The following is a 22790-nucleotide window of genomic DNA, read 5'->3' as shown; positions in this document are numbered from 1 at the left end:
ACTTATCCTGCTGTCAGGGTCGCGGGGATATATATATATATATAACTTTGTTAAAAGAAACACTTAATGGTAGGAAAAGTGCTCAACAAATAAGGAGCAAAATAATCCAGCGAGTCAAGTACATTCTTTGTGAGACGGTACAGAATTTACTTGACTCACTGGATTATTTTGCTCCTTATTTGTTGAGCACTTTCCCTACCATTAAGTGTTTCTTTTAACAAAGTTATATATATATATATATATATATATATATATATATATATCACTAGAAAGCCACTGTTGGTGCACCTCTAGATTGGTGTGTGTGTATATATATATATATATCACCTGTCTCTCTATCTCTCTCTTTCATATATATATATATATAAATATATATATCTCACTAGAAAGCCACTGTTTGTGCACATCTAGATTGTTGTGTGTGTATATATATATATATATGTATATATATCACACACACACACACACATATATATATATATACATATCACTAGAAAGCCACTGTTTGTGTGCCTCTAGATTGTTGTGTGTGTGTGTGTATATATATATATATATATATATATATATATATATATATATATATACACACATATCACTAGAAAGCCACCATTTGTGCGCCTCTAGATTGTTGTGTAAAACAATTTGCTGACTACATTTCACCAACTGTGTCTCACTACGGTTGGATGGTCCATTTTCCAGCTTTTGCAACTCTATACCATGCTTCTCTAATTATTGATTCGAGAGGCTCAGCGACTGCAACAGTGGCCACAATTAGCAGTATTACTGTTGGTTCCAGTCATTTAGTCAAGTATCCAATTTCCATGGTGTTTGAACACTTAATTAAAACAAATGTGCTACAAATATATATTGAGGATCAACAGCCTTCAAAAAGCCTCTTGTGGCTCGGCGAGTCAATGCAACAAGGGGGATGGCAAATCGATGTTGTTGGTTGCTTGTGCCACAAGGATTTAATCAAACATAAATACTGACGGCGGCGCTGGGAGATGACGCTGAGGTAGATGATGGTTAATGGACTTCTTTGGAGAAAGACAAAACAGTTTGACAGATTTCAGGGTATTTCAACCTATGGTGTTGAATCTTCTCACCGTTTCCCTCGTCTTTGGTAAAGCGGGAGATGCTGAGCATCGCCACCATGGGGACACATGGTAGTGAAGCTGACGTTATTGGTAGGGAAATTCATATTTGACTTTGATTTTGTAATCAAGTGTCCATCAGAATCACCTTATCAGTAGTATTAGGGGCTCATCCTGCAGAGTCAGTGTGTCCTCTGATTTATCTTGGCTCTCGGTCGTGTATTTGGAGGCGATAAGAGATCTTTTTATTTCCCGGTGTGTCATGCTTATGGTATATTGGTAGCACGAGCAAAGTCCGTCGCTATTATCTAAAGCACAGGTGAGGTAAGGTTGGCGAAGAAGTAGACGGTTATCACACACACTAGCACGCACAATCAGACAGCCCAGCATAAAGTCCCTGCACACGGGCTAAATCACAAGCCCTCCCATGTCTGCCATCAATGCAAATGTCAAACATTTCACTTATTTACCCTAAAGAGATGCATTAAAGCTTCAATATGGATAAACCAGGGGCTGTAAGAAGCTGCATAATAAACGAGAGCTTAATCGATACGTAGTCATAATCCATCATGTGCTCAAAGCTTCTCTGCCCCCCTAAATGAAAGTCATCCCTCTGGTCAATATTGCAGCAATTTTGGTTGTCATCATGTGTACTCATGGGCTCTATCGAGCAGACGAGCAGAGGCGAGGGACCAGTGCGAGGTTGCAGTGGCAGATATGGAAGATATGTTTTTGCTGTTCCAGGTGGGACTGGACGTCGTGACGGCTTTAGTGGCATCACAACCAGAGGGTCCTGTATTCGATTCCAGCCCGTCTGCGTGGAGTTAACATCTTCTCCCCCGTGTTGGGTTTCTTCCAACTGCCCCAAGACATGCAGGTTAGGGGAATTAGAGTCTCTCATTTGCTCGAAGGTGTGAGTGGCTGTGGGTATGTGGGCCCTGCGGTGGACGGGCGACCTCTCCAGCGTGCCTCCCCGCCTCCTGACCAACACCTGCTGGGCCACAGTCCAGCCCCCTGTCTATCTAATTTGGATTTAGAGGTTATGAACAATGGATGGCGTTGGAACTGTACACCGCTGACTGTTTACTATTGGTTTAACTTTATAAGGAAGTCGGCCGAGTCTTGTTAGCACAGATTGCTCTGAAAAATTACGCTCAAAAACTAACGAGGTTTCCCGACCGCGTCCTTAATTTATAAATTCAGTTATGTGGCTTATTGCACTGTTTTTTTTGGTCCCGTGTTAAGATCACATCCAAAGAAATGACATCCAATCCTGAAGCATTTTTTTTGTTTTACAGTGTTATGCTGTATGCAAATTGTGTATTTTACAAATGTTTGCGATGATCTACTACCGTGTTGGAAGTAATATGCTGAAGTATATAAAATCTAATTGGACGTCCAGCACAGTGTAAGCCAAACCACCAACTCAAACGGCAGGTAACGGAGTTGGGAACATAACTGCCACGTAACATATTTGATAATGTAATTCAGCAGCGATTAACCAATACAGTTTTGAGCGAAACACTGAAGGCTAGCTCCTCTGATCACAGCTTTACCCGGTTAATGATCTGGGGGAGAGGGGCGCGGGGGGGACTTTTAGGACCCCATAAAAGCATATAATTATCAGAGTGTTGGGGTCAGTCAGTTCCTGAGCATGAAACCAAAAGGGGCCCGCCGTGTTATAAAGCCGATGATGATTCTCGGTAGGAAACTCTGATGCACTGCTGTTGACCAGAGGGCCGTGTTCGGTGGAGGCTAGCCGCTCTCCACCGCATTCCTACCGGTTTCACGTTTTCCAGATAATGAAGGAATGAGTAACAGATGGTTAGTGCGCCATAAATAGCAAAGGTAATTAGAGAGCCTGTCAGAGGAGAAGTGTGTTTTCGGTCCAGGTAAGAGAAATGCAAGCAATTTGATAAATAATGGCACACGGCTATACGCTAGGGTGTAATGCGCAATATCTCAGAGTACATCGCAGGTGATTAGCGAGTCTTTAGGAAGGTAAATTAGTGATTAGTTACATGTTAGGGGTCCGCTGGGGATTTGTTAGTTCACAATAGGCTTTTATTGTGTTCCTCTGGTCAGAAAATATAATCTAATTCCCCCCCCCCCCCCCCCCGCCTCGGTAGAATTGAGCATGTGCTTGAGAGGTTAAGAGGAAGTTTGCATTGTGTGAAACACAGTAAGTCGCAGGCCGTTTGAGAGTGAAGTTCTTCCAGCTACCCGTCTTGCAGGGAGCACCCTTGTGTTTCTGTGCGCTAATGTTTCCAGGTCACACCTGCTCCCCAAGTGTACATCAAAACGAGTGATTACGACCGCAAATAGTTCGTTATCCTCCAAATGACATTTCAAGTAATCAGCATAAAGAAAACACCATGCTAATGGCTTGCATTGCTTTGAAATGGTACAAAGTCGTGCTTTGTTTATACAAGTGTGTGTCCGAGGCGCGCGTTCCCAGTGGGCTCGACTGGACATAGGCTTTTGTAACGCCGTTATGTATGCACGTTATGCATGCACGTTATATTAGAGTCTTTGTCGTTGTAGCTGAAAATTGTGTGATTTTTTTTTTTTTTTTTCCCAGAAAGATCAAATATTGCACAGATTTGCATCATCAGGAGCGGAACGAAAGCATGCGAGCCTGTCTGTTTATGCCATTTTCGGGCCGGACGCCAGTGTCGATAACGTGGAGTGGGAATATGTCAAAGAGTGATGCGGAAAGTTTGAGACCAATTAAAATTATAATGGTACTTATCGTCTCGTTGTATCTCTGTTCCATTTGTGTGTTTTGGAAATGACTTAATTAGCTCTGGCTCTTAAAATCTAGGTTATGTTTTTTTGGGGCTTTCTCGCCGAGGCCCGGGCCAAGCCAACTCGGAGTGAAAAGACGGTCGGGCTGTTTTGTGAATATGCTTCATATTCCCTGTCCCCTAACACTGAGCTGAAGGTCTGCATAAACAGTATTGCTCCAACAACATTTTTTCAGCCCTCAGCCATTTCTAGGGCAAGCTCGGACCCCCGGGAGTTTACAGAAATATCTGAAATATAAGAGCGGTTGGCTTTTTTTTTTGTGTGTGTGAGGCTTACCTTTGTTGTTTCCGAGGGCCAAAGTCAACTGGAGCTATTTGACAACTGACAGCAAAAGGTTATAAAATATCTTTTATTTGCAGTTTTGCAATTGGCAGCACTTCACAGCCGTTGCTGTGCAACACAAAGCGATCATGGGCAGATTATACAATTGTCTCAAACAACGCTGCGAAGCCAAGTTGTTGGCAGTTTTAAATAAAGAGATGTTATAAATAATGGAGCAAGGAAGTAAACTCCGCGAACAGGAGTTAAAATAAACTGCTTATATAGCGTGTCTGCTTTCCATATGGTATCATGAGCAGGGTAGATTTTGTATAATAAACATGCAGCACCTTTAAAGTAAGAATCCACCCTGGAGCATAATTTGCATGATTCACGTTTAAGACTGATAATGCGTCTTTAATCTTGGACTGCTTTGTCCTGATTTGTGAACATGAATAGTTCCAGTTCTCTTAATCTTCAAGGACGATAAAGGGAGCCAGATTTCTACTCCGAGAGGTTGTAAAGTCACACTTTTCTGGAATAGCCTCATTAAAGATGAATAGAAAATGAAATTTACAGACATTGTGGCAGCTGGCAGGGTGACTTTCCAGGGACTTAGGTAGATTCGACCAGTGTACAGCAATTATGGATCCCAACTGTTCAAACGAGATGAGATCACCTGACCTGTAGATTTCCTGGATTTCTGTCAGTTTTGGGGGTTCATAAAAAACTAAAATTAGATTTGGACATTTTCATTTAATCCAGTGCACATACCTCTCGGTCCAGATGATGTAGTGGAGTATGGGTGTAACTGTTAGCAAATATCTCATGCAAAACGCAAAGAAAAAAAAAATAATTGCAACACAAGAAGTGGATGAAGATTACAAACACTGCTCGTCTGAATGAGAGTCTTGCAGATGTAGAGAAGTCATTACTCTTCTATGTGTACCCGACTGTCTACCCAAATGTTGACAGTGATGTACAGCCTACATAGGAAGCAGTGTTTGAGTTTTTCCCTGTAAGGAGTAGCATGTATGGAAGTTAAATGACTGTAAAAGAAAAGGAAGAAAGATTTACTGTAACACCCCCCCCCATTTCCTTCTTTGAAATATTTTTTTCTATTCAAACTGCTGAGTTCACTTTTTATCCATAAATCACAAGGATAGGATCTGAGAGGCCAGATGCAGAGATATTTATGTTGCGCAACATGTCCTTACTTAGGTATCCATGACAACGTGCATATGAGGAATTTTTGAGTCAAATCTTGCAAGACATGGCTGCGGCGATCTCAAATGGGGAATTAAACGACGAGTAAAAATCGTGCAGCCTTATCTGTATATAGATAGAGAATTACCGGTAAAGCTCAAATTCAGTTATATTATCGATGCAAATCTAGAATCAGAATCAGAAGCAACTTTATTGGCCAAGTGTGCCTGTGCACACGAGGAATTTGTAAGCCATCTGCTGAAGTACGTCTTTGTGTGTTCTTCAAGAACCAGTTTTCAGCTTTGAGCTGCATGTCTATAAATCTATTCTGGCAGCAGAAAATTGTCAACTTTGTGCAAAGTCTTTTTATATATATATATATATATATATGCATATATATATGTGTGTGTGTGTGTGTGTGTGTGTATAAATCGATGTGCAGGTTTGTGAAAAGCTGCAATGTAATTTGTAAGGGATTTGCAATGTATCTTTAAGAACTGCCACAGTAAAGGCATTGTGTTTAAGGTCTGAAGGTTAACTGGGACACACTGAGGGTCAGCTTAGCTGCAAAGCCCTTCAGTTCGGAATCGATAAGGAATTGAACATTTTGGTCAAACAAAACAACTTTGAAAGCGAGGGGCCCCCAGATAAGTTCTTCCTGTTGATAAATACTGTGCAAAGTATCCGAGGTACCCTGAAGGATGACTATTGTCCTTATTATAATTTTCAGGAAAGGATTACCTAATTAATTGATATTAGTTATTCATTAAATATCAAGCAAAAGTTTTGACTGACACGGCCAACAATGAAGCGGAGAAGCCCGTTTAATTCGACAGTATGTAAATAAAAACATTTGAAATGTCAGGCAGAGCACAGCAAATGACTAATTTCCTGTCTGTGACTGTAGCAGCGGGAAGTTGGAGACACATCCTCCCCTCTGGCTCATGGGAAGGAAGCGGGCCGGACTGAGAGGAGATGCTCGCTGACCTCTGTGAAGAGAGTCATGGCTTGACCTTGAAACCTAGCCGACTAGCCAGAAGACCTCAAATACCCGGTGCAAAAACATGGACGCCAGAGGCAAATTTCCCCAGTCTTGCCGGTAATACGATCGCTTATTTGTTTGTTTAAATGTGAAATATTTTGGTCATCTGCAGCAACGTTTCAATTTTCTGGGATGGTAAAAGAGCATTTGAAGCTTAACGTAGCCTCCTTACAGGCATGCTACTGATGAAGCAGCCATAACATGTTCATTTAACTTTCTAGTTTATCTGCATAAAGTAATCCCTGTTTCAAGCATATTGGCAACTAATGAGCATCCGTCTTAACTACGGCATGGTGTGACCCATACTAATGTTCTTAAGTACCCACATAAATGGATTGCAGAATGAGCCGGTTAATATGCATGACAGTGACAATTTACTGGATCTGGTCATTAAGAGCTCATCTTGTTGAATAGATATACGGTCTTAAAGAAAACCAAATACTCGTCCCGCGAAGCCCAACATGCCGTATGCTATGGACGAGAAAGGTAAGATGCAACTCCCCGGATTTATGAGCCTAGAACATGGGATGAAACCATTTGGTTTTTATTATTCCATTTACTCTTAGCCGGACCACAAAGTGGTTCTGAGAGCCTGTTTTATGTATTCAGCTGCCTTCCCCTCAACAAGCATGTGGAGACGCTTAAATAAACCATCAACCGAAGCACAGCTGCAACAACAACCGATCGATCGGAGGCAGGTTACCGTCTGAACACTGCGCCGCCAGCACGCTGGCTTCAGCAGGTGGGGTGGGAGTTGTAATTTGCTGCTGAAGGGCTTTTGTGCCTGCCTGACTTCAGAAAAACTGTAACTTGTGCGTCCCTTGATAGATAGCCACGCAGGCTGATAGAATGTGTGTGTTTGGAAAAGATTCGCCGCTGTATAAACAATCGACTCCCTACCTTCCACAACATCTGGGAACTCTCAAGTATCGAGGCAGAAACAAATAACGAGGGACTTGTTAGTTTCTGATTAGATTTTAAGCAGCTCATCATGGCTCACGGAGCTCCCTCGCCATGTGCGTGGCCAGTCGTACAGGAATACACAAAGAATGAAAAATAAAAGCAACGCTTTAGTTGCTGATAAACATGGAGGACTTACCGTTTGCCAGACTTGCTCTTTTGCTAAATTTTTAAAACTGCATGCAAGAATACTTTTTTTTTTATTTGAGAGCGAGCATTCAAATCAAGGGACCCCCAACACGTGATAAGCCCGGGTACTAGCGGAGTTAAGGCAAGCCTTCTGTGAATGCAGAAAACTAAAGTGTGCAGAAAAGCAATGGTGCAATAGCTCTTACACCCTGTGAGGGATCCACTGGAGAGACGACAACTTGTCTGTTTGCTTTTCTGAATGCTGTGTTCTCACTCTCCCTAATCTCCCCACTCAAACAAACAAGCAGCATTAGACTCTCCTCCCTGTCGGTCGGCTAACTCACGGCCAGGTTGGCCTGCTCCAGCGAAGACCAGCCATAGTCTGTCTTTGTCTAAGAAGGACTAGGAACTAAAATCTGAACGTCTTCATGGCTCAGAAGTAATCGAGAGAGCAAATTAACTCGTTTCTTTTTCCCAGAAAGACATTGCAGCATCAATGCACTGTCTTTGAAATTTGATCTTTTAAAACTGTTGGGGGGAGGGGGGGCACGGTGGCGCAGTGGTTAGCGTGGTCGCCTCACAGCAAAAAGGTCCTGGGTTCGAGCCCCGGGGTAGTCCAACCTTGGTAGGTCATCCTGGGTCGTCCTCTGTGTGGAGTTTGCATGTTCTCCCCGTGTCTGCGTGGGTTTCCTCCGGATGCTCCGGTTTCCTCCCACATTCCAAAGACATGTAGGTCAGGTGACTCGGCCGTACTAAACTGTCCCTAGGTATGAATGTGTGTGTGTGTGTGTGTGTGTGTGTGTGTGTGTGTGTGTGTGTGTGTGTCAGCCCTGTGATAGCCTGGCAGCCTGTCCAGGGTGTCTCCCCGCCTGCCGTCCAATGACTGCTGGGATAGGCTCCAGCATCCACGCAACCCTGAGAGCAGGATAAGCGGTTCGGATAATGGATGGATGGAAAATCGTTGGGAAGCAATAAGTTACCAGTTTGGCAGAAAGTGCTGTTTCTGCCTGGGCCAGAGTCATGGTCAGAAGCATGAAATATCATAATGATATTAAAAATGTTCATTTTGATTTATTTTCATTATATCATTTTTCATATTAGGATTTATATAATATTTCAACTGCTTAAAACATTTAATTCATCATGCCTTTCCATCATTGACTTGCCTCATGTTTAACAGGCTGTGTAACATGCTGATCGATGCCACATCACACCTGAGCATCTTCCCTGTTTTGCCGCCCTGGTCGTAATTCTCAAACCACCTCATGGTCTCTGTGTGCATTTGCCGTCTGTCTTTGGATCACACAGATGCATGTGCATGCACACACACACACACACACACACACACACACACACACACACACACACACTCACTCACTCACTCACACACACACTCACACTCACACAAAAACATGCATGCACGCACGCACACACACACACACACGTATATGATCAAACACAATCACACAGTCGTGTCAGCTGCCGCTGAACTTTTGCACTGGAGCACAGTGCAAGTTTTGCCCCTGCAAATCCGGTTGCTAGACAATCTAAGCCAATTACAGTGCGAGGGCAAATGGTTAACCTCCATAATATACATTTCCCAGCCCCTTCCTCTGGGCTTGCTTGTCATCCCCAGAGCAGAGTTATGCATCAGGGCCCGGTGTCCCAGGCTACTCAGTTTGAATTGGCTCAATTCATTAAGCCAGGACCCGTGCACAAGCCTGAGTTCACACGGCGAAGACACTTGCAGCAAACAGCTGCTGCAAATTCCTGATGGGAGGGCCAGGCAGATGTCCAAGGAAAATCAAAGGGAGAGACAGAGGAAAGTTTATGAGCCGGCGTTTGCCAGCCTCAATGAGAAGCTCCCCGTTCTTTCCTTAAAGACAGGGTGCAGCTGGCAGAACTCAAGGCCCTGTTCCAGTTGAGCCCTGCTTGTCCCTCTCCCACTCAGCATAGTGCAACATCTCAACACAGCTTACTGACTTTATGACCCGACTCTTTACTGCTCTCTACTTGAACCACAGCCACTTTGGCACTAGCCGAAGAGGTCTGCTTGAGGAGGTTGAAATAATGCAGTCTTGTTTGTTTGTTTTTTGTGTTGCTTGAATGTAACAATGTAAAAAAAAAAAACGCTAAAGGTTTTTAGTGTTTTTTTACATTGTTACATTTGTCTAGCTACATTGTTCACATTTACATTGCTACATTCATCTAGTTACATTGTTCACATTTACATTGTTACATGCGTCTAGCTACATTGTTCACATTTACATTGTTACATGCATCTAGCTACATTGTTCACATTTACATTGTTACATTCGTCTAGCTACATTGTTTACATTTACATCGTTACATTCGTCTAGCTACATTGTTTACATTTACATCGTTACATTCGTCTAGCTACATTGTTTACATTTACATCGTTACATTCGTCTAGCTACATTGTTTACATTTACATCGTTACATTCGTCTAGCTACATTGTTTACATTTACATCGTTACATTCGTCTAGCTACATTGTTTACATTTACATTGTTACATTCATCTAGCTACATTGTTTACATTTACATTGTTACATACGTCTAGCTACATTGTTTACATTTACATTGTTACATTCGTCTAGCTACATTGTTTACATTTACATTGTTACATTCGTCCAGCTACATTGTTTACATTTACATTGTTACATTCGTCTGGCTACATTGTTTACATTTACATTGTTACATTCGTCTAGCTACATTGTTTACATTTACATTGTTACATTCATCTAGCTACATTGTTTACATTTACATTGTTACATACGTCTAGCTGACTCATAAGCTCACACTTATGAGTCAGCTAGATGGTGAGATTTAAATAATAATTTTTCGTCTTTGATTTAACCAAGTTGCAACTTTTGATATGGCATTGAACAATTTGTTTTCTCTCACATCAGATTAGGAAGTGCTGAGATTGGACTTGCACTGATATTTCAGACAGCTCTTTAAAAAATAATAATAATAAAGGCGTTCACACTGCATAATTCTGTCATCCATCACCTTACAAACAAGGGCGAAAGTATGGTTGTAGTTTGACCTCTCTCTTTTTCTTTGTACCACTTTTGCTTTGTTCTGGATGCCGCCCCCCCTATCCAACTACTGTTCCAGCCTTATCCGTCTACCCCCACCCCCCCTCTCCGCCCTGCTCTGCTGCACGCAAACACAGCGTGAGACCAGTTGTAATCACCGCTGGACACAATTTCAGGGATAATTTGAAGACGATTTATTATCCTTGTCAATACGAGCAGAAGACAAGCCTTTTCTGGACGGTCATTTGAATCCATGGCCGTGATTTCTTTAAATTGTTTCTTATTCCAAGACACTGTTCAAATGTAAAAAGGTTTCGTCTTGTACAGATTTGCATGTGAAATGAATCACGTCACGTAAAAGTGAAGCATTCTTCATTCAACATGCCATCTTAGTTTTTGAGATTTTGAGATTCTTTTTTAGAGCACACATTGTCTAATGTCAAATACACAACGTTATAGCACATAGATTCTGAAATTGTAATCAGACTTTGGGCGGGATGGTGGCCCAGTGGTTAGTGCTGTCGCCTCACAGCAAGAAGGTCCGGAGTTCGAACCCCGGGTTTGTCCAACCTTGTGGACAACCCAGGTTGTCCCATGTGTGGAGTCGGCATGTTCTCCCCGTGTCTGCGGTGGGTTTTCTCCAGGTGCTCCGGTTTCCCCCACCGTTAAAAAGACATGCATGTTGGGTTAATACCCCTGTCTGTGTCCCTGACTGAGGCACGGCAAGACGAACTGGAGTTGGTCACCGGTCGCCGGGTAGCTCCTAGCTACACAGCTAGGATGGGTTAAATGCAGAGAGGAATTTCCCCATGGGGATTAATAAAGTATACCAAAATAAATAAATTTAAAAAAAGATCAAAATGACACCCCTGTGATATTAAATTAATTACTATTCATAACCAAGATTTAAAACCACTGTGGTGGGAAAGCTCCTGCAAGTAAAATGGTGTATTCATTTGTGGCTGCCTCAGATTAGGCGGGTGGGAGAACTCCTCCCCTAAAGGAAAGTTCTGTCATACGGTGAAAGTAGCCTACCATCACAGAGCAGCTGTAACTGAACTCTTCTGTAGTCGGTCGAGCAATTAGCATTGGGGTAGTCTACTCGACTCTGTTACTGACTGTCTTTTAGGTGAGGGGGAAGATTTTCTTTTGTCACAGGCTGCATGTGGAGACTTATTGAGGGTTATAGTGTGTAGTAAATATCAGTCACCCAGGCAATATGACGTCTCAGAAACTAAATACACACAGCTGGATAGTAGTCATAGATTTGAAAATGTTTGACCACTCATCCGATAGTTTCCTTCAGTTGCGGTGTGGCTGGGGAAACCCCGGCTCGGCTAAATACAGGAGGCAGGGAGTCCTGCTCAGAAGGCTTGGAACCTTTGGTACCTTCTAAACATGTCGGCAGTCCTCCATGTAATATCCCGCCAGTTTGTGAATAGGTGTGTGGAGAACCGCCGAGAAAGAGATGCTATTGCAGTGATACAAAGGGCAGACAGATAAAGTAACAGCTCCCCCACATCACCCTCACGCCCCTCTCAAAAAAGCCGTCATCATGGTTCAGAATGTCCACATCATGATCTTCAAAACTATGATTCTCATCCATGAGGTGTGTGCAAACTTGAATTTTATCCTGAAGAGTTCGCTTCTTCTTTGCTGGGCCATGCATTTGTGGATATGCCGTTTGTTCTCCCCAGTGTACAAATCCTTCCTTTCCTCACTTGGGTTACGCTGTCCCCACCCCCCTCGAGGTTCGTGTGTTTTCCTTTCTTTACTGTGACATGTTCCTGCCATGGTGTGCTGTTGATTGGAGAAAAAGAGAAAGCTGAAATGACTGTTCTGGTTAGTGACCATGAACTAAGAAGCCAGCTACAACTACTCAACTTAAATTTATACCCCTTCGAGCTACCATGATGGCGGCCCCTGGCCATAATTACTATCCTAGACCATGCCAAAATCCATAGAGAGCTGGATTTGGTGGTGTGTCTTCAGCAGCCAGTAGAGGTTGGAGTCTGTTCATGCTGTGCAGGCGCTGGTAGGAGAGGACTGCCGGATCAATCTACAGCCAGTGGGTGGGCTGGACCAGGTACAGCAGCAGAAATGTAGTGCTCTCTTTTGTCATCAGGCATTTGTATTTGCTCTCAGTGAAAAAGACTAAGGATTAATGCATGAAGTTCTGCACCATATCTCTTCTAGCGCTGCCCCCCGAGTTGAGGGTGCCACCGCCCTATTCCGCTCAGTGTGTAATCAGAACTCTGTCAGCTGTAGCCAGCAATGTTAGGGTCGGGGTCATTACAGAAAGTTCCAGTGCCTGGGTCGCTCTGGTGGTGTTTGTGGTGAAGAAAGCCAGGACCTGGAGGTGTTGTCTATCACAGCCTCACTGTGATGACTCTTAAGGATCTCTATCCCCGTGCATTAAGGAGTCACTGACTTTTTAAAGGAGGCTTCCCAGTATTCAACACTTAAACTGAACAGTGGTTACTGGCAAGCGCAGATCAATCACACATCTGGAGAAGATGGCATTCCCTCATCCTCTGGGGCTTTATGAGTTCACTGACATACCCCTCAGACTCTCTGAAACTCCAGCTATCTTCCAGAGATAGATGCTGAAATGCCTCAGAGATTAAATTAATGTTTTTTCCCCCTCATTTATATAGATTATATTATGTCTACTTTAATTCTAAACATTGTTTAGTTCACCTGGGACACATATTTCAACAGATAGTTTGTCTTTGGCTGTCTCGCATGTTTATTGTATGTCACACTGTACGCTTGCTTCTATAACGCCATATAAGCATCTGTAAAGCCCTATAAGTGTAGCTATGTCATTATAAGATTCATTATAACCATGTATACGCCCTCACAACACCTCATAACCACCTTTATGATACATTATGCCAATTTAAAACGGATTTATGCATTATAAATATGTCATCATTAGCCTGTTTATCTGTCAAATGTCATAATGCATCATAGCCAACTTGTTTTGCTTAAGTTTTGTAGAGATGCATAATGAGACTTCAGTGCTATTTCACAGTCTTCAGTCATAGCCGTTAGTCATTGTAGTACACATTATAGGAAAGTATGGGCGTTATAGATGCAATAGATTCTTATAGGGCATTATAGATGCTTTTAGGGCGTTACAGGTGCAAGCTTCATAGAAAGATGCTTATAGGGCATTATAGATGCAAGCTTATTCAAAGTGTTACCAAGATAAAGTCTTTCTTTATATGTCCTCCTTTTCAAACTGTGCCAGTTGAGGTGAGCCACTACTGTCACATTATGTGATTAGTTGAATGGTGAGGCGACCTACGTCAGCTGACGGCAAACTGACTGCGCCTGCCATAAAAAGGCAACCCAAGGACATAAAAAAGATCTCACAGAAAGAAAAACACGCACTTGCATTAATGATGGCGCACACACACACACACACACACACAAAGTACTGTCTGCACACAGGTATATTTTAGACTAGAAGATCATTTTTTTCAATTATTCCCCTATAGCATACTCATCCATACACACAAACACAGACAGAGAAAGGGAGAGCGTACTATGCACTGCAGTCCTATTGTTAAAAATGTCTTAATTTTCTACCATGCTCCTGTTGATCACTCACCAGGAAGGTGTCGTAGTTATAGTGTTTATTGTCATTACCCTTGCTATCTTAATTTTCTGGTACTGCTAGAACTTTGTTGGAGTCTATGACTCCTTGGATTGGCACACTGGCAGCTGTCCTCAACCCTGTTACTGGACAAAGACAAAGACAGCTGACCATCATTCACGACAAATGAGTTCATACATGATTTGAAAACTTGTCTGAGACAGCCCTAAGACAGTCAAAACTGTACTGTGTAGGGGGGCTTAAAGTTTTAGAGTACCTTCAGAGGGTGGTGATCTACTTGGGACTGTGCTGAGTAAGGCAGGAGTAGCTACAGACTCGAGAAAATTCCCACTGTCTGTGACTGACCACAGCCAAAGATAACCTCCCAGGTAAAATCAGTTCTTGGGTTTGCAGGTTATTCCCTCTTGCTCTAAGGTTGCTGGTCCCCTAAATTCCTTGCTGACTAGTTCTTCACCCTGGTTGAAGAGTTGTTGAACTGGACAGCTGACTGTCAACAATCCTTGGACCAGTAAAAATCTGCTGTGCTCCATGCGCCAGTTCTGGCCTATGCTTATTTAACTCTTTATCTTGTACAACCACACTGAAGTTCAAGGGCACAAGGAGGGGGTCATTGGATATGCCAAGGACAAGGCTGTAGTTATCACAGTTAAGGCCTTTTAGTCAGCACTGTCTACAACACTGTGAGTAGACAGACCAGCTCTTGACAGACCGTAAGGCCGACCCAGTCATCCCTTGACAGACCCAATTAGCCCTCATAGAACACCTCTGTCAACTATATAGGTGCACAAAGATGTTAATTACCCTAGTCATGCACAGGGGAATGGGACCTGTAAAAAATTTAACCGGACAGTTTTGTCTGATTATCAACATTTGAGGCTGAGGGGCAGAGGAACTGGTCTGAGTAGCTGTCTGGGATGTTCCAGCCATATACTAACACTGAGTACAGCAGCTCTAGCCTAACCCAGTTTTCTAGTGTGTGACAAACATGCAAGACTCCTTGTTGATGTTACCTCATGTGTGGAAGATCACAGATAGGTCTGGATGGGTGGGTGCAGCATCACTAAAACCAGCTCAAATGAGCCAACTGTCACGCTGCTGCAAGAAGTGGGTGATAACACTAGCATGACAAGCAGTGATATGATTGATGGTCAAAGCATTAAAGCATCTCTCTTTGAAGCTTGGTGAGCAGGTACACCCATGGGACCTCAGATGGTGGAAACAGGGTAAACTGGCCCATTTGAAGCCTTAGCGTTTCCTCATTGTATGATCCATTAAGCCAGGTGTCTTAGTTCTGTGGATAGGCTGGAGGTGGGGGAGGGGCAAGGGACAATCCACTGGAACATCATGTGGCCTTGCGCCTACATAATGCATGCCAATGTCCTGAAGCTATCTTACCCAACCAATCAGTCAGACAATCAACCTAGTCAGACACCTAACCCTGACTGGAATATCCAGTTCAAGTCCAATAATCGCAAAGGCTGTGGCCTAGCTTCGTTTAAGACTAACACAAACCACTGTGTGGGTGCGTTTGTCAAAAGCATTGACAGTTTTCTGGAAAACTCGTTCTATACCATTTGAAGCACTTTTGATGTGGGTTGGGCAGGGGTTTCAGACTGAAATGTGCCAATCTGATAACCTTTATGAAATCTTTGAACCCTTTTCTGTTACCTGAGTTAAACACATTGTTTGAAAAAAAAGGCATGTAAAAAAGTAGACAAAATTAGTTTTTCAGGAACTTTTCAATGTTTTCCTTGGTACTAGCACCCATGCAGTGGCTTGTGCTTGTCCCAAACAGAGTTTGCTGCAGCCACACCCATTGCTCCCCAAAAGGGCAAGTGAAGGGGATAGATGTTTAGTTGAAGATGGGTATCAGTGTATCTGAAAGTCCAAGAAAGAGAACAGGCAACCATGCCTTGGGTGTAAAGAGCTCCTGACTGGTAAGATAGCCAGGGCCACTGTTGACAAAAATGGGCAGGGGAGGGGGCCAGTTATCAGGTGAAAGCAGCATATTGAAAATTGTAGTCAATTAAACAATTGTTTTTTTGTGCTGGGCTGCCAGAGGTGAATAATAGAGGTTAATGTTTCCATAACATTTTTCTGGATCCTGATCGCAGTACCAAAGTGGCTAGCAGAGCAGCTTAGATGTCCCTTTTCTCCAGAAACTTTGTTCTGCTCTTCCTGTGGGATCCCTTATGCTTCTTCTAAGACAGCTGGGGAGTACAACCCCTCAAGTATGTCATGGGTCTATCCTGAACTCCTCACCCTAGTGAGGGTTGAGACAATGATTTACCATTTAAAGAGACCATATCATGCTCATTTCAGCTCTATATTTTTATTCTGGGGTTCCACTACAGTAGCTTTGCATGATTCACAGTTAAAAAAAAGTCCTTGTTTACCCTATACTGGCCCTTTATTCAGCCCCTCAGTTCATCCTCTGCCTGAAACAAGCCGTTTTAGCTTGCTGTCTCTTTAAGGCCCGCCTCCTTGAAAGCCCACTGCAGTCTTCTGATTGGCCAATTTTTGGAAACCTGTCGAGGGGTAGTCCTCAGTCCATGCGAGCACCGGTTCATCCTCTTGCTGGTGTCGAGGGTGGCCCAAATTAGCTGCCAGGCAGGGATTATGACAATGTGTTACATAGTGATGTAGATAAGTAACAGAAGAAAACGCTGGACTACAAGCGAGGCATTTCAGGCAATGTTTCCTGTCTGAGAGAATAACTCCCTTTGGCGTGGACTTTGGGCTTTGTAACTCTGCAGATGTTTTACATGTACCTCCCAGCTATATATCACGCTAAAAGAAAGGGGTGAAACCCAAAAAGTGTGATATGGTCTCTTTAAGGGCTTGGCTTTGTGGTTCAACACTTTCTTTACCAACACAGTCCAATTTCATGTCTGCATAACTGTTGATGAAATCAGTCTTCCCAGTTCAATTTTTTTTCAGAAATGTTCAATAGAGCAACCACAAACAAGATACTGTGAGGGGCAGAGAATAAAATTAAGGCAGGAAAGAAAAAAAAAATCAAACAAGCAGGGTTAAAGCAAGCAAATAAAATGCTGTTAAGAAGCCAATGCGGTTAAAATTGAGAGAATAAAAGTTAGTCTTGGGATAATTTTTAAAAGATGTTAATGAAAGCAGCTGATCTAACAATTAGGGAGAGACTACTCCACATTTTAGGAGCAGCAACAGAGAAGGTATGGTTGTCTTTTATATGTAACCCAGACCTTGGGGTCATTTGGAGCCCATGGGTTGAGAGCCTTGAGGCTTTCCAAAGGTTATAAGCAGGGACGGCTGGTATAAATAGGCTAACAGGGCTAAGCCCTCCCCATCTTTTACAATGAAGTTGAGAAAATTATTGTTAAAAAAAAACCTTAGAACAGATTATTTTAAATTTTGATGGAATCTAAGATGGCCCTGTGATGGCCTGCCGCCCAATGACTGCTGGGATAGGCTCCAGCATCCCCGCGACCCTGAGAGCAGGATAAGCGGTTTGGATGATGGATGGACGGATGGACCCTAAGAGCAGCAACAGCACCAAATAGTCACAAGAGAAACACAAAATACATCTAAATGGGCTCAAACACAACTGCGTCAGCTTCCATTCGGCTTCGTGTTGCGTGACAGGTGTCTTGGCACGCCCCCTTGGTTTGCTGGTCATTTGGGCTAAATTCAATCAGCCCACAGGCCACCGCCTTGACCAATGACAGCACAGCCAGTGACGCGCTACATGTGTGGGCGTGGCCAGGGAGAAAGGCGAGCCACAGCGGCAATGGCGGCCGCTAGCACGAACGCGGTGGGTTATTTACTTTCTCGTCCATTTTCTTCCACGTCTTTGGAGGAGAAACGGGAAGCGGAGAGACCGGGGACACGTCGTCCAAACGACGTTCAAACAACACAAACGGACAAAATCGTAAGTTTTGCGTTACTTGGTTTCAGCGAAAGGACCGGCTAACGGCTAGTGTAGCTAAGAAGCCACTTCTCCCGTTCCCATGCTAGTTTGTTGGGGGGGGGGGGGGGGGCGGGGCGGGGCTTGGACCCAACAGGGGAACTGTGGATGTGCAACGTTTATCCGACAAAATGAGGAAACACCAATGCCGCGCAAGTCACGCTGGAAGTAGCGTAAAGCTAACGGCGCTGGGTGACGTTAGCATCGCCTGTCGGCTTGACGACGGCCGCCACCGCGCTTTCTGTGCAGAGGCACGACGAGCTGGTGAAGAAAAACAGCCATTCATTATCCCGGATTGTGGACCGGGGTACAAGTTGTGGGGTACGGGAGCCAGCTCTGCGGGGGGTCCGGCCAATCTCCCACCTCGCTCCAGCGGGTCGTGTTTCTGGACCTCGTTGACCGGTTCTCTGTTTTGGCTAGCCAGTGAGCCGATCGCCTGTCCAACACGCAGGTTGCCGAGTACACGCCAGACGAAACGAGCTGCTTGGTTGTATGGTAGCTGTTTGTGGACAAAAACTGGCTGAGGAGATGTCGCGGGCGCCGCTGGCGGCTGTGCAAGCTGACAAGACAACCGGCGTGGCGTGTGTATGCCGGTGCGTGATGGTGCTGAGGGGACAATCTGAGAACAACCTCCACAGCACCTTTCCTGAAACACTGGAATCAACACAGATAGCCACCACAACCTCCACAGCACCTTTCCTGAAACACTGGAATCAACACAGATAGCCACCACAACCTCCACAGCACCTTTCCTGAAACACTGGAATCAACACAGATAGCCACCACAACCTCCACAGCACCTTTCCTGAAACACTGGAGGAATCAACACAGATAGCCACCACAACCTCCACAGCACCTTTCCTGAAACACTGGAATCAACACAGATAGCCACCACAACCTCCACAGCACCTTTCCTGAAACACTAGAATGAACATAGATAGCCACCACAACCTCCACAGCACCTTTCCTGAAACACTGGAATCAACACAGATAGCCACCACAACCTCCACAGCACCTTTCCTGAAACACTGGAATGAACACGGATAGTCACCACAACCCCCATGGCACCTGCAGAGTCAGAGAGGTGCTTCAGTACACTGAAGAGGATCAAATCATTCCGAAGAAGTACTACGGGACAGGGTAGGCTGAATGCCCTGGCTGTGCTGTCTACTGAGCGGGACTTCATCCAGAAATCACCAGATTTCAGTGACGCGGTGATTAACCTGTTTGCATCCCAGAGAGGTCGTCGATGGGAGCTTCTCTCCAAATAAGGTAGGCCCGAGCCTATAGACCTCTTAAAAGACCATCAGACACGTTTAGCTTTCCTGTCTACGTATTGCTTGTGTCTCTTCTATAATGACCGTTATTTTTGCAGTGCTCACCAAATGGTTTTATTCGGGACATGTTTGACACAATGTTTCGCGAAAAAGCTGTGATAAAAACAGTTGCAGTATTTAGTGGCAGTCGTTTCAGTTGGGACACGTTTTGTTGTGCATCCTTAGGTGAGCCCTTTTCTGACATTGTAGGCTGCATGAGTCTGTTCTGTTCTATCATGCAGCATATCATTCTGTTCTATCATGTGGCACAGTGTTTCCCAACCCAGTCCTCAAGGAACCCTTATCCTGCAGATTTTCTTTGCAACCCTGAATAGGCACCTGTTTTTAGTTATTCAATCAATCAGCAATGAATTATGTCAGATGTTGCACACCTTGCATAATTAAGTACTTTGAGATGATTGGTTGAGTAAGTACAAGCAGGGCTACCTATGCAGGGTTACAATGGAAATCTGCAGGATAGGGGTTTCTTGAGGACTGGGTTGGGAAATGCTGATGTAGCATATCATTCTGTTCTATCATGTAGCATATCATTACATCACTCTTGCATATGTTGTTGTTGTTGTTAAAAATGGCATGTGTTAATGTGTACAGAGAAAAATAGTCGTGTGTGTGTGTGTGTGTGTGTGTGTGTGTGTGTGTGTGGGTGTGTGGGTGTGTGTGTGTGTGTGTGAGAGAGAGAGAGAGAGGTTTTTTTTGCCATCAGGTCATTCTTATACTTCTCTGTAGTGTTGTTGCAGAGCACTTGCTATAACAAGGTGTAGATAGTGTCGTTGCTCTAACTTGGTATCTCAGATGTTATGTTGCTGTTGCTGCAGTGTGAACTATAGATGGGTATACTATTTGTTAGCCCACCCACCCAATATCACCACCAGCCGTCCCTAGCAAGGACGGCTGGTATATATGGGCTAACAGGGCCAAGCCCTCCCTATCTTTTATAATAAAGATGAGAAAATTATTGTTAAAAAAAAAACCTTAGAGCAGATTATTTTAAATTTTGGTGGAACCCAAGAGCAGCGACAGCACTAAATTCACAAGAAAAACACAAAATACATCAAAATGGGCTAATTTTTTACAGTCCAAACACAATTGCATCAGCTTCCATTCATCTTTGTGTTACATGAGTGACAGGTGTCTTAGCGCGCCTCCTTGATTTGCTGATCATTTTGGGCTAAATTTAATCAACCCACAGGCCACAGACTTTTGACCAGTGACAGCACAGACAGTACATACAGTGAAGTGCCACATGTGTGAGTGTGAGAATGGGAAGGGAGAAAAGTGAGTGACTGTGGCAATGGCCGCCGCAGGCGTTAACATGAACTAGGTGGATTATTTACTTTCTAGTCTATTTTCTTCAATGTCTTTGGAGGAAAAATTGGAAGTGAAGAGACTGGGGACACATCGTCCACACAATATTCAAATAACACAAAAGGACAAATGACAAAATCGTAAGTTTTGTGTTACTTGGTTTCAACGAAAGGACTGGCTAATGACAAGTGTAGCTAAGAATTCACTTTTCTGTTCCCCACGCTTCCTTTTGGTGGAGACACAGCTTGGACCCAACAAGGAATTGTGGATTTGAAACATTTATCCAACAAAATTAGGAAACATGAATGCAGCACAAGTCACATTGGAAGTAGCGTAAAGCTATCAATGCTGGGTAAAGTTAACATCGCCTGTCAACTTGATGAGGGCCACCGCAATTTTATACAGAGACACAACGGGCTGGTAAAGAAAAACAGGCATTCATTATCCCGGATTGTGGACTGTATTACATTTTGTGGGGCACATGAGCTAGCTCTGCGGGGGTCCGACGAATTTCCAACTTCACTCCAGTGGGGCGTGTTTTTGGACCTCGTTGACCAGTTCTCTTTTTTGGATAGCCAGTTAGCCCATCACAGCATCCTATCCATCAAAACCATGAGCTTTCACCGATAGATACAGTTAGATGTCGTCTGCATAACAGTATGAGATGTTAAAACAACAGATAATGAGATCCAGGGTTAGCATATATAATGAAAATAATGTGGAACCAAGAATTGAACCCTGTGTAACCCCACGTCATCTAAGCAGATAAAGAAACAGTCACCAATAAGTATTGAAGATTTCCTGTTACTAAAAAAAGAATCAGTCATATAGTACAATCCCCGATAAACTCACTCTCAGCCTGTGCATCAAGACAGTGTTATCAAATGTCACACTGAGATAAAACGGTACTAAAATGGAACGTTTTCCAGTGTCAGCATGCATTAGAATAGAATTCATAGGTTATTTTTGTTTTGTTTTTTAGATTTTTTAAAGGAGATCCTGAACACCATCCAATCAAAAAAAAAAGGGGGAAAGAAAACAAAATGGGAACACAACCAGAGGAGGGTGAGCTGTTCACAAAATTAAGTAAGAAAGGGTTGATGACACCCATAACTTACTAATGGAATTTGGGAGGAATAACATCCAGTGGAATGGATGAAGGGTATACATGGGAGACATTTTCTGAAAATCTTACTGGGAAATTGGCATGAAGCGCTTCAGCAAGTGAGGGCAGGTGTACAATACAGCCACGTTAGGGGCGGAGGGCGTTTCTGATCTGATATTGACTTTGTTGATAGGTAGAAATTATAATATAAACTAATATTTAATTGGAATAATTGAAAATAAAAGCTCATACAACCAAGCTATCCCTGTTTGAAAGTCAGTTTTAACTGAAGTTATCCTATTATTAACAATTTCATGAATTATTTTAACCGCTCAGAAAAATCCTCTGGATAATTTGTGTAAACACTCTGTCACATGGGCTCAGTACATGAAAGCTACATGGCATGCAAGACATGCCATGAGACTGCAGGCCATTACATCAACATTTTTTTCCCCACTATTTTCCTGTGCTTCAGTCTGATTTGTACTTGCTGCCTTATGAGTCATTTTCCGTCATCTTGTCTCCAGAAGTTGATTTTGGCTTATGGGTACTGAAGGGAGACACCAATGGATTTTCTCAGCATTGAGCCTTTAGGGCGATATGCATGCATAGCTCTTCCAGTAGACTACAAGGCAGCCTCCTAGTGGCATTAGAACAGTGATACAAAAAAACAAAAACAACTCAAATGGTCATATGCTTTAAACTTTTTTAAGGGGTTCTCCATATTACATGCTACCAACCTGTGCATGTATTTACAGGACATTTTCTCTTCTTTTAGCATGGAAACAGGAGATATGAAGTTAACAAGGAGCTTGATGTAGTGCTAAATGAAAAACCTAGGTGTGGCAAGGCTGTTGCCACTGGGAGGGTTCGGGATGGACGGACACACGATTTCGGTGGAACACAGGGTTTTTA

The sequence above is a fragment of the Lampris incognitus genome, chromosome 6 (genome assembly GCF_029633865.1).
Source record: "Lampris incognitus isolate fLamInc1 chromosome 6, fLamInc1.hap2, whole genome shotgun sequence".
Classification (NCBI taxonomy): Eukaryota; Metazoa; Chordata; class Actinopteri; order Lampriformes; family Lampridae; genus Lampris; species Lampris incognitus.
Note: the sequence above shows the minus strand (reverse complement) of the source record.